Raw genomic sequence first — 12,692 nt, 5'->3', positions numbered from 1 at the left:
CACATGCTAGCAAGGATTTAATCTTGTGACGTGTTGGATGTCTGTATCTCATCTCAAAGTCAATCAAAATTGAAGGCAGTCAGGCTACTCCAAGACTGAAAAAATAGAGCATAATATGTCCCATAAAGGGAAAAGAAACTCCATATTAGCCTTAATGTTGCTTGTTTCTAGAGTTAGTAATTATTTTGAAAGAACACTGGTGCTGTTTTTTGTAAGATATATTTCATTTTTTTTTGTAATATCTAATTTGTAATATTTGTAATATCTCTTGCCCTCCTAGCAATCCATTTGTAAATATTCCTGCTAACAGCATAGAATTTTGAAGTGGAGCCATAAAAAGTCTTTCTGCATTAAACTGAAAGATAGGAATTAGGCTCATTCAAAACTATTGATGTCCTTCTCAAGGCTACCCCTGCAGTTAAGGTGATTCAGTCATTAAATCAGCTGTGAGGTTTCTGCCCATAAAATATCAGGTGAAATTCTATCATACTGATTAATTGTTATTTTTTTTCCTCTCAATTCACAACACTGCAAAGCCAGACTGTTTTTAGAACTCCAATGTTTTATTCATAAATGCACTTTTAAAACAATGATAAGTTTTAAAATGCTACTAAAGCAAAAACCATTCAAGTTAGAAGCAGCTATAATTACTTCCTTTCAACCAAAAGAATTAAATAGGGATTATAGTATTATTTATTTTAATGTAGTTGGAATTATCTTTCCCCACATACAGTCTTTCCCTGCTGATTACCTTTATTTTACGTTAAAGAAGAGAAGAAGAAAAAAATATAAGTCAAGTGTCCATCAGGCAGCTTTGCTTTGCACAGACTTCACAGCACAGAGAATGAAATAGAAACCATCCCTGCAAGAAAAGTGCTTTATAATTTAAGAGTGAAGTACACAAAAATCAACTGCTCTATGTTTATTGCCTCATATGCCATATGAAGGATATTGCCACTCAAACTTTTTAAATAGCTCTTCAAAATGGAATTGTTCTGTATAGCTTGCAGCTGTCTGCAGTTTTATAAGTCTGGAGGAAATGTACAAATTATGGACAGATTTGCACCCATTCAGCTTTGTATCTCAAAGATGTTTTAGAGATCAAGCCAATGTAAAAATAAAAAAAAATCAGCTAGGAAGAATAAACTTGGAAAGACTTGACTGTGCCTTACAAAGATGGGACAGCACATCAGCTAGGTTTCCTTTTCATCACCATTAATTTATTTGGATGTAAGTTCTGAAAACTCAGTGGTTTTTGGTAAGAATTTAAACATAGAACCTGGATAATAACATTGTCACTGATAGCGTTTTATCACTGATTATATAGCAATGTCAGAAGTCATTCTCTAAAACTCAGTGCAGGTTCTAGAAGAGATTCTTGAATGATTTCAGCCACCAGAAGGAGAGTATTTTGGTTATCACAATGCCTTCCTGCAGCTTTTCTAATATCCCTAGTAATAGTATGCATTGGCATTCAAATCCCATGCTGTGTTTTTCTGAGATCCAAAGCAAAACTCCAACCCCATTTTATTTAGAGTGTGTGATTTAGTGTCAAGGTGAAACACAGAAATGTTTCATTTTGTAATAACTTCTTTCAGCCTAGTCTTAAACTTTACAAGTGTAATTGTGGTTTCTCCTACTTTCCAAATAGCCCTCAGGTATAACTAGCCATTTCATGTTTACCCTTCAAAACTAACAAGCAGAAAGCTGTTTGCATCTGGATTCTAGCCCTTGCTTCAGAAAATTAACATTCCCACAGAAAATCTTCCTCTACAATTTGCTGTATGTTTTACACACACCATAATCCTTTCCCCTCCCTTTACACTCATTAATGCTCTCTGCGCACTAAAACAGCTCTTTGATCATTCAAGACTGAAAAGTCTGTGCAAATCAAAACGATGTTATTTCATGCTGGACTTCTAAGGTAGTATAGGCTTCTTCCAATTTATCTCCCCAGGATTTAGATATTTATAGAAATAAATTATTTATATATTTATATTTTATATTTTCAGCCATTTACCTAAACTTCATTTACAGTTAGTGGATAGAGACAGGCATCTTCAAGTATATGTAGATCTTAAATATCTAAAATGCATAACTTATTGGTCATTCCATGGAGATATTTGAAAGGAGAAAGCCTAGATGTCAAGACTTAGATGTTAAACTATACACCCAGCCTTAAGACAGCTGAACTTAGGCGATATAAAACAACTTTACCATAAATCTAGTTGGTTCCTTTGTGCTCATTCCAGCTGTGAGCCTACTGGTCCCTGTACATGACCAAATTATTTCCTGCTTTTTATTTTCTATTTTCTTCCAAGCCAAATCAATTTGTGTAAACATATATCCAGCCAATCTTTTGCTGGATATTGAGATGGGAGGCAGTCAAATTCACGTCAGATGATATAGCTGAGGATGTGCTGGAATAGTTAACTTGCTGTGAAATAACATGAAAAAGTAGTAATGGTTTTAGAAAAAGTGACCTCTTCAGAGTTGCTTAGATCTACCCAGCTGTTTCACATTGTTTATGAACTAGGTTTTTTATTCTTGAGATCTTTGATTTCAGAAATAGTTGGTGTATCAATACCCCTAGAAATTTTATGTGCAGAACAAATGTGTGGAATACCATAACAGACACTGGACTGGTCTTCTATTATTTTTTTTTTTGTTGAAAATAAATGGAAATAGATTAATAAAAATACAAGATTCTGGACAGCACCATACAAACCAGTAAACATATTCCTTTTTTTTTCTCCTCTCTTGAAGTATTTCTTTCATTTACTTCTTATTTTTTTTCTAGTTGAATCTATAAGTTGACCATAGCAAATTTTGTGGATTATGAATTGTAGTTTCTAAGAAATGTCTTATTTGCTTTACACCTCCCTGACAGTTGCTTCTTTTTGAACCTCTCAGGCTTTCAACCATTTTCACTCCATCTTTTGTGTAATAAAACTCAATTTCCCAGTGTTGCTTCCTTCTGCTGATAGTTCTTCTAGAACAGCAATGAAATTCTGTCTCATCTCCTGCTTTGCTTTTATGACACTGAAATTGTTGTGTTTCCAGCCCAAAGCAATGCCCTTTTTTGCCATGCAAGCAGCAGGGAGCTGGTGCTGAGTTGTGGTGCTGCAGGAAGAGGTGTCTTTTCTTTAGCTACAGCCATGCCTCACAGCCCCACATCATACATGTGGGGAAGGATGTGGCAGGTGAAGCGTTCCCTCGCCTCTTGGTGGGACATTAGGAGAGACAATTCTATGTACCTTACATAGTTGCAGCCATTCCACCTTATCCACATTTCTGCTACCAGTACACTTTGGAAAATTTCCTGGGATTTTAGTTTGGGCTCATGAGCTTTCCTGGAGCAAACTGGTGGCAGGTGACAATTCTGTTTTGCTGCTCCCACCACACAACATTGGTCACCTCACTGGATAAATATTTTGATCCGTGTATGTGATGTACAGCAATCCAGTCCAGCTCACCATATTATTAGCCAAATAACTTGAAAGATCAGAATACAATGGTTCCTTGTAAATGGAAGAAATCATCTAAAATTGAAAAGGCAAAATTTACTAAAAAACTGGTTCGGCAATCAGGAAGGCAAAATCAAAGGTGTAAGTACAAAATGAGTAATAACTGAGTTGTCAGAGATACTGCAGTGAAGGCTGTGAGAGTTGTAGCAGATCACAAATGAAACATGATTCCCTGCTGGGATGTTATAATGAAAGAAAAAGCATCTCTCATTCTGTGTTGTATTAGCAAGAGTGGGGTTTAAAGGAACAAATTACTTCCTCTGTTAAGGACTGCTGAGAAACTGGAATTTGGGCAACAAATTTAAAGAAGAATCTATAAAAACCTAGAGGAAGACCACTGAAATTAAAGAAAAACCACTTGGGAAGCAGTTAGGTTCATTTGATCCAGAAAACAGAACAGATGGGAAGATGGCAGCAGGCTGTGGCTACCAAAATGTGAGTATATGGACATTCTCCACAGTACCAAAGATAAGAGAAAAGTTACTTTGCAGCAGGGAAGAGTCAAGGCAACTACTCAGAGGAAAAACACTTTTGTCACTCCTTTGAGTATGAGAAGGTTGTTCCTGGGTAATTTCTGGCACCTCACTGGCCAGAGATATTGTAGTTAAAATCAGTTTACCTCCAGATACCACGTTCATTTCTTAAGTTCTCTCCCTGACAAAAATGCTTTTGATTCTATAACATGGTCTCTGTGACCAGTCAGCCTTTAAGAACAGTGGCTGTTTTATTCATTTACTGGGAAAATGTTTTAAAAGAGATAAATATAAATTGTCCTAACTTGAGAAACAAAGCAAGTAAGCAAGTGCAAACAGAAATACTTGGAAGCTTATTTATTCCATTCATAATTTACTGTGGAATCTTGCCAAGGTGAATTACTTCCTTCCAAAATATTTAGTTGAAGGATGAAACAGATGGGCAGGGAATTTTTCTTGGTATGTGTCTATTAAATTATAATTTATGCCTACCAGCCTATGAGCTTTGTCCAGCTGGGAACCCATACATATGCAGATTCAGTACTACTAACAGATTATATGCTTAGTAGGTAAATCAGTGGGTATCAATTGAAAACCAACACAAAAGAACTTAGAAAACAGACTAAAATCAAAAGATATGTTGACATAATTTTAGAACAAATTCCAGTGAAATTAACTTTATGTAATTTTGGAACTAAAATAGATTTTTTTTCTCCAGCTGACTCTTTTTTGAGCCTCATAGATTTAGCATTGTTGCAGAATAATCTAGTGTGTGTAAATTGTGTGCTATATTAGTGACTTTCCTCAGTGAACAAACCAGGCATTCACCTAAAAACGCTGCTGGGCCACGACATTTTGATAAAGAATTCTATTTGTAGATATTACCAGTGAGTTCAGACACAAACTACACCAGGAAACTGAACATGGAAAAATAAAAAAGAGGGATAGAGTATTTTACTTGATAATTCAAGAGATATTAGAAAGTAAGCAAGCTTTTTTTGCAATAATCAGTCTTGCATGAGTGCAGTTGTATGAGGGTTTAATATTGTGCAGAGGTATAATCCTGTTGCAGTCAATAAAGTCCATTCAGGAAAAAAGGTAAGTGAACATATCCCTACAGTAAAAGTTTATGAGTAACATGGGAGCAAGTGAGTGTTGCCATCCCAAGAATGAAATGGAAGGGTCTTGTCAGCTTATTGAAGTTTCTGCCAGAAACAGGAGGAAGAAAGAGAGGATCTGAGGCAGAAACAAAAAGAATAAATGACCTTGCAAAGTATACACCTTTCATTTACACTCAGCCAAGATGTTATCTTGCTGCTATGAGGTTAATTCAGAATTGCTTGGGATAGTGGACATAAATTCAGCTCAGCATAACCTGATTTTTTTTGGTAAGAAATGTTGTTCATTAAGCTAGTTCCAACCATCTCTCATGTTTATGTGTAAGGCGTGTTGTTATGCAAATCTGTTTTACTGAGTTTTGATGATGAGGTCATAACCTACTACTTTAGAGAAAAATGCTGTACTAGTCAAGAGTTTTGGATGGAGAATGTTATTTTCTTATATTGTAGTGAAAATTAGAACACAAGAAAATAGCGGTGGGGTTGTAAATATGCTAAAACTGCTTTATCTTATCTGTGTGACTTTTAGATCTTAAATTTTAGATCTACTAAAATTTAGTTCCACATTCCTTACTCAAAACCTCAAAAAACACAAACCAAAACAAAGTATATCAATTTTTTCTGTTTTGGGATTTTATCTGAATGGCATGGAATTTTTGAAGCATGTTGACCTAAGCAATGAATTAATATCCTAATTTCCTTTTGAAAAATGAAATGCAATATGTGTGAAGTAGGTGAATTTGGAACATCTCTTTAGTTATGTTTACAAACATGCAAATATTCATTTGATTCATTAAAATTCTTCCATGCTGGGCATCTGATTTGCCATGGTGAATTTTTCTTACATTTCTACTAATATATTCACTAATATATTGGTGAAAAAAGTGTCCTGAAATTCAAGGAATTTCAGCAGATGCCTATCAGAAGAGCCAAATTTCTTCTGCTTGCTTTGATATTTCTCTTGATCACCAGTTCCTATTCTGTGCAGCTTGTATTTGGAAATATGTACAGAATCTTGCCTTCTATTTCAATTATATGGAAGCTATCCTTTTTGCCTGAATAGATATTGTGTGCTGTGGTTTAATGAATGGGCTATTTAATCAAGAGCTATCAATTCTCCAAATACCTGAAAAAGGCTGAGTTCACTCTTACACAGTTGAACTCTGCAGGAGGGCTTTCATGGTAATCAAGGGGAGGGAGGTCATCAAACAGTACAAAATTTAGACATAGATTAGGTTCACATTTTATGTCATACCAGTTGTAAAAAATTTTGATTTCATTAAGGAGGAATTGCCACTAAAAGGGGGTAAAATCATGTTAAATACTGGAGAGTAAATTGTTAGAACTCTGCCAAACTGATCATGCGTTGAATTGTAACAGAAAAAGATTTTCCCTAAATTGAGTTTATGGCTCTTTTAGCATAACGTGATTACCATTCCCAGAGAATATAACAATGCCTTTTGCAGGTGGTGGGAGGTGATACTGTTTTAGCTCATGAGAAAGACTGTTCACGAATTTAAATAGGTACCTAGTATTAAATGCTTAAATCTATACTTGAAATTTAGCTGCATTTTACTAGTGAAATATGTCCATGACCATTCTCTGGGACTAGCTACTGTAACCATACATGTCCGCACCACTCAAATCCATCCTCCAGAACAGAATAGTCACATATTAAGTGCCTCTTGGCATGAGAAGATCCTGAAATGTGCTAGGGAGGTACTGTCAAGGCAGCAGGCGGTCTGAAGCATAAATGGGAACAGGGTTCACTCTAATAATGTAGTTATCTAGATCCCTCTAGCAATGTAACATTCTACATCAGATAACAAAGTCTGGGATGTGATGGAAAAAGTGACCTTGAATATCTGATTCCTGCTGTCTGTGTCTGCATTTGAATATTTGGCCCACAGTTTCACCAAAAGCAGATTTAAGAGAGAGTTGTGAGTTCCTCAGTCTCTTTAGGAGCAGGTTGGGAAAGAAATTCTGTGGGGTCAAAAGTTGTGGAAGTCCATAGAGCCAAGCAAGGATGAGCCTTCTGACAGTTATGAGAGAACGGCATCTTTCACTAATCTGTGACTCCAGGAGGCTAATGCTGGCTCTAGAATCAGTCAACAGAAACCAGAAAGAGACCAAGAATTCTACTAGTGATTCTGCCAACAATGTCATGGTGCTGACAGCAGTAGTGAGGCAGCTCTGTCCACACGCTGCTGTCTCTAAGGTGTGCAGCTGGCTTGTCCCTGGCAGCATGTTGCTTAGCACTTTTCAGGTGCAGACAGGTAAGCTTTCAATTGACTCACTCAAGAGACTTTGAGATAAATGATGCTGTTACACAGGTCTGCCACCTGCTGCCGTGTCTGAAGCTGACCAAAAGATGTGCATGCTGCTGGGATTTCCTGAGGACTGCGCACTGTTAAATATCTAAGACAGGGATTTTAGAAGTTGTTCCATTGAAGGTGGTGCTGGCATTGTTCTCCAGAATGAAAAGCACAGGCCACCCGTGGGGCAGTTCCGAGATGCTCTCATGGAAAGCTCACCATGGCACTTTTGTGTGAGGGCATAAGAAGGATCAAACTGGACAGACTAGGAGTCTCTCCAGCTGAGTGGTCTGTCTCCAAGAACAGATGTCCAAATGTGCAATATTGTAGGCTGCTGAAGAATCATTTTTTAATGGCTGTTTGGCCGAATGCTTATTTGTGAGCAGCTTGTGTTTGAGTGAACAGTTGGGAAATGGTTGTCCCTTAGCAAAAATTCTTAGCTGTCATTCTCATGTTTAAAACATTTTATCTGGACATTTGAGAAATAGAGTTTTTGAGTGTGAGGCAAGAAAAATATTGTGTGAAAAGAGCTTTATGTGAAACTTTCAAATTCAAGACAGTCTAAAAAAGAAGGAAAAGGTTTGAAATTGGGTTAAAAGTGAAGCAGCAGTTGTTTCAGCACAGAGCCTGGCTTAGTCTTTTGTGTTGCATGGAAGGTGAATGATTGAACCTGCATTTCTATCAGTGTGTAAAAATGGCACATATTTATACTGATGTATGGTAGAAGGAGATAGGTATCAGAATTAGACATATTAGATATCCCCTAAGGATATGAGGCTTAACTGATTTCTCTCCTTTTCTTGTGTCTACCTGTTTCCCTTTCTGCCACCCTCTCACACTTCCTAACCTGTCAGCATATCAGCTGATTTCACAGTGTTAGTAGATGCAAAGATGATATGTTCACATGCTGTTCATCAAAATGGACAATGGAATAGTCCAAGCAGACCTGTAAAGTCCCATTTCTGAAAGAGAACCTGATTTATGAATGTAACCCCCCAGAGACATGAGGGAATCCACAACTGAGAACTACTATGAGTGCCCTAATTGTGAATAAAGCTTTAATCAGTTATCATCCCTAATTATATGCTAGGGAATCCAACTACAAGACCTGAATTCATAAACTAGGCTTCACTGCTTCCTCTGCTAGAGGATCTTAAAAGGAATATATGTCTGTTAAGAAAATGGGGCTGCTGGTAAGCTTTGCTGAAAGACTGCTGTGGAAGTACATTGTTGTTTTTGGTAAGCAGAGTGAGGAAGAGCGCTGGGTTAAAAAAAATGGTCTGGGTTAAAAAAATGATGGTGAAGTGGGATGTTTTGAGAAAGTTTTTAAAACCAGAACACATTGTGAAGGAAAACCCACAGAAGCAATTAGCTTCACAGGAGATAACAAAGCTTATTAAGCATGTATTCTTCTGTCCATGGGGTGTAGTGTAATACAATGGAGATATTAGAACAATGAAATCAACAATGCCTTGAAATTAACGTTTCTGGACTTCACAAGCAATTTCAATTATATTATGCTAATATGTTAAATTGGGAAAACAAAAGCTATGTAAGACTTTTAGATAACATTGGGGTGCTGAGCTGGTAAATGAATGAAGGGAATTCTCCTGTAGTGGGAATAAGTGACTGAGAAACTCTTAAAGGAATGTAATTGGGAAATGCCCTCAAACTAAGCAATCAGCCACTGGGAGAACAATAAGAAACCATGACAAGACCCAAGACACCATCAATAACAGTCTCCCTTAGGGAAGAAGATGGAAAAGTTATCAACTGCTTTTGAAATTTTGAAGCTGATATGACCAAGCACCTCAAGCACTGTGTAGATGTCTAGTCACTCAGATTCAGAAAGGATAAATTCCTCCTAGCAGCTAAGAATATCAAGGGATGGCAAACCCGTGATGTGGAAAGCAAATGGAAGAACAAACTAAAAATGGAGATGGATTGCAACACTATGGAAGCCCATCATGAGCCTGAACTTAAGGGAGGAGAAAAGTATTTTCCCTCCTAAGATAAAGCACAGTGCTCTTACAAGATGAGATGGACTTTCACCAGAAGGAATGTTCTGACTTAAGGAACTGAGATTTCAGAGCAGCAAAATATCTTCAAAAGCAATTTTTGGCATAAGTATGAATTGTACACTTAGGTTTGCTGAGAGTTGCTAGTTCTGGGTGTCGTGGCCTAGAATGTGTCCTTTCCAGTCAAGTCTTAAATCTTGCATGTCATGTTGCCAATTGGTAGGAAGAAAACAGGTCTCTCTTCAGTAAGAGTTTTCCAAAACCTCAAATATTTCACTGAGGACAGGTTAGAGTTGTCTTAAAAGGATTGTGCTGAGAGTTTAAGAAAAGAATCTTTGAGATGTCTTTAGTAAAGTTGTGGTGAACTGTAAAAGTATGCATTAATATCCACCCCAGGGAGGCTCTCCCAGGTGACTTAGTCACAACATTCACTATGGATTAGGAAATTTAGAAAAGTGCCTAAGATGTGTTTTGTGACTAACTTTCCTTTCCTGGAGGATTCTAGAGATTTTCAGAGTTGAAAGGTTTAGCAGATCCCCTGCAGAAGTGCAATGGTTTGAAGTGAGCTTGCTCAGCTGCTGGGCCAGTGCAGACAGGAGTTTGTATTTTTGTACAGCCATGCTGTACAACAGCTGAGCTCCTTCACCCTGCTCATGACTGCGGTGGGCTGTGCAGACACCCCAGATAGCTCAAGTGTAATATCAGTCATCAACTCTGCCTCAGTTCTTTAACAGGAAAATGAAAACATGGTATTTATGTAACACATTTTATGTAAAAAAATATAAATATATATTTATAAAATAAAATATTTATGCAAGGCACCAGTTTTTCTAGAAAGTAAAGGCCATAATTCTGAAAACACTTGTGCAGATGCTTTACATAAGTGTGGAAAGAGCCTCAAAACCATTTAAGCCTACAATTTGCAACATCAAAGGAAAACATTTTTATAGATGCTAAAAGGTCAGATCTATTTCACCAACTCTTTGATCTCCTTGGTTGAATGGGACTGGTGGCTGTGAGAATTATTATCATTTTGATGCACATTCTTGAATATTTTTGCTGATAAGATAGAGCTCATAAACTATATTTTGATTTACAAATACATATTTGATCCTTACAAAAAAGGTAAATGAGCTCTGCCTCGCTATACAATATTTTTATCTGTAAATGCATTCATCTCGAACACAAACTTAAGTTTAATGCATCAGAGACATGTAAAATCACTACAAAGATTAAGGGTTTGATTCTGTAATTTTTGTAAGAGGTTTTGAGTGTTCATATTAAATGACATTGCTTACAGAGCTTTTTAATATCAAACAAATAGAAGATAAAAGAATTTTTCAGACATCCAACATGAAAGACTTGAAAAATAATGGAAACAAAGAAAGCTGCACTTTTGAACACATTCTCTTGTTGATCTCACTCTCATATGGCTAGGAGGTGGCATACAGGATTAATCCTGCACACCAGGCAGTTCTATCCAGCTCTCAGGAATGCTTGGAGATACATCTGCACTTTATTATTTCTGGGAAGCTTGTCCAGGGTGCTGGAGAGTTGCGTGGATTCAAAGAAGCCAGAAGTGCCAGGTGGCTCCTAGGTTGAGATTCAAGGGCTATGCTGAGACAGAGCTGATAAACTCTGCTGTAGACAAACTGAGCCTGTGCAGGATGATATGATTGTAGTAAATATTATAGTATGTCTAGGTGTATTTTGGTTGCTTTTTCTCCTATTAATCAGAGAGTATTGGATAACTGCCTAAATTATTATCCTGTGATATTGGTCTGTCCCCTCAGCATCGCTTGTTGTCTTTGAGCTCAGGACTGGACCTGGTGTGGTATAACCACATGACATCCTGGATCTACATTTGAGTAAAAGGTTTCAAGGGTAAAGCCACCACTCTGGATATAATTGTTACATCCAGCGGATTGCAGTGCAATATATTTGTTTGACAAGCAGAACTGATTAAAAATCACCCGATTGCCCATGTACCTCATTACATTTCATTTCAGTGCATTAAACTTAATGTGAGTTAAATCTAATTCAATGACAAGGAAGGGGCAGTGGCATGAGGGTGTTGGGCTCACTGCTTCAAGGTTACAGAGCCTTGTATTTGTAGATGGAAATAGATTTTTTTTTAAAATGTCAAAATGCAGAGAATGTAAAGATATACAGTTGGTGGAGAAGGACAGGGCATGATATGTCTGAGGAAACCACATGGATATAAGATGAACAGAATGTCAACAAATATCAGAAACTGTGGTAACAGGACTGGGCAGCTTAAAAAACAAAGTGAAGTTCGTAACTTGTCAGTGTGTATGTCTGAAAGCTGGAAATCAGCCATTAAATGATTGCTCCTGTTGCAGGAATAACATAATTGTGGTATGGCAACAATCTGTGACTATATAGAAATTATTTTGAAACCATTTGCAACTCTTCCATATTGATTAACCATATCCCACTGAGTATGTGTTCTTCACACATGAGATAATTCAGATGACAGAAGCCAAGAGAAGAATGAAAATGCAGTTAGTGATATTTTCCTCATTCAAGAGTCCTGTCATAGAAAAACAGACTCCTTTAGGAAGAAGAACCATTTCAGAAAAAAGTGTTAAAATTAGTGTGAAATTTCTCAAATTAATTTCATTTAGCAGTTACTGAAATCTTAGGTTTTTGATTAAAGACAGGAATTTTGACAGTAATTTTGATCTTTCATAAAACCATCAATCATAACATCACAAACAACTAATTTTGATTGGAAAATGAAACTTGACAATTTTTCACATTTCAACGCAAGCAGTTTTATTTTCTTTCCTTCTTCTGATTCATTGTACATCAAAATCAATTGCAATGACAATTGTTATTGAATTGCAAGTCATTAAATTGTTTTTTAATGTGATCTTAGGATTAAAGATGAAAACACTCTGAGTAGGTGAGCTGAGTTACTATCAGACTCTATTTACTTTTTCAAACTTGTACTTGTACATATACCTTATGTATACTGGAAATTTAGGAATTCAATGCTCCTCTGAACACCTACCTGTAGAAACTTGTTCTGAAGTATCTTAAACTACCCCCAGGTCTTTGGTCTAAAGATTTGTTATTCCATCCAAAGGGTTTACCAGAATGAAAATATATGTTGAGATGATATATTTCTTGAAAGGAGGCTTCTGTTTTAGTCTGTGTGAGAATTGACATGGAGTATTTTGTATTTTGAGTCGTGGTAGCAGCCTGCTCTCAGGCT

This window comes from Motacilla alba, chromosome 3 (assembly GCF_015832195.1).
Source record: "Motacilla alba alba isolate MOTALB_02 chromosome 3, Motacilla_alba_V1.0_pri, whole genome shotgun sequence".
NCBI lineage: Eukaryota > Metazoa > Chordata > Aves > Passeriformes > Motacillidae > Motacilla > Motacilla alba.
Note: the sequence above shows the minus strand (reverse complement) of the source record.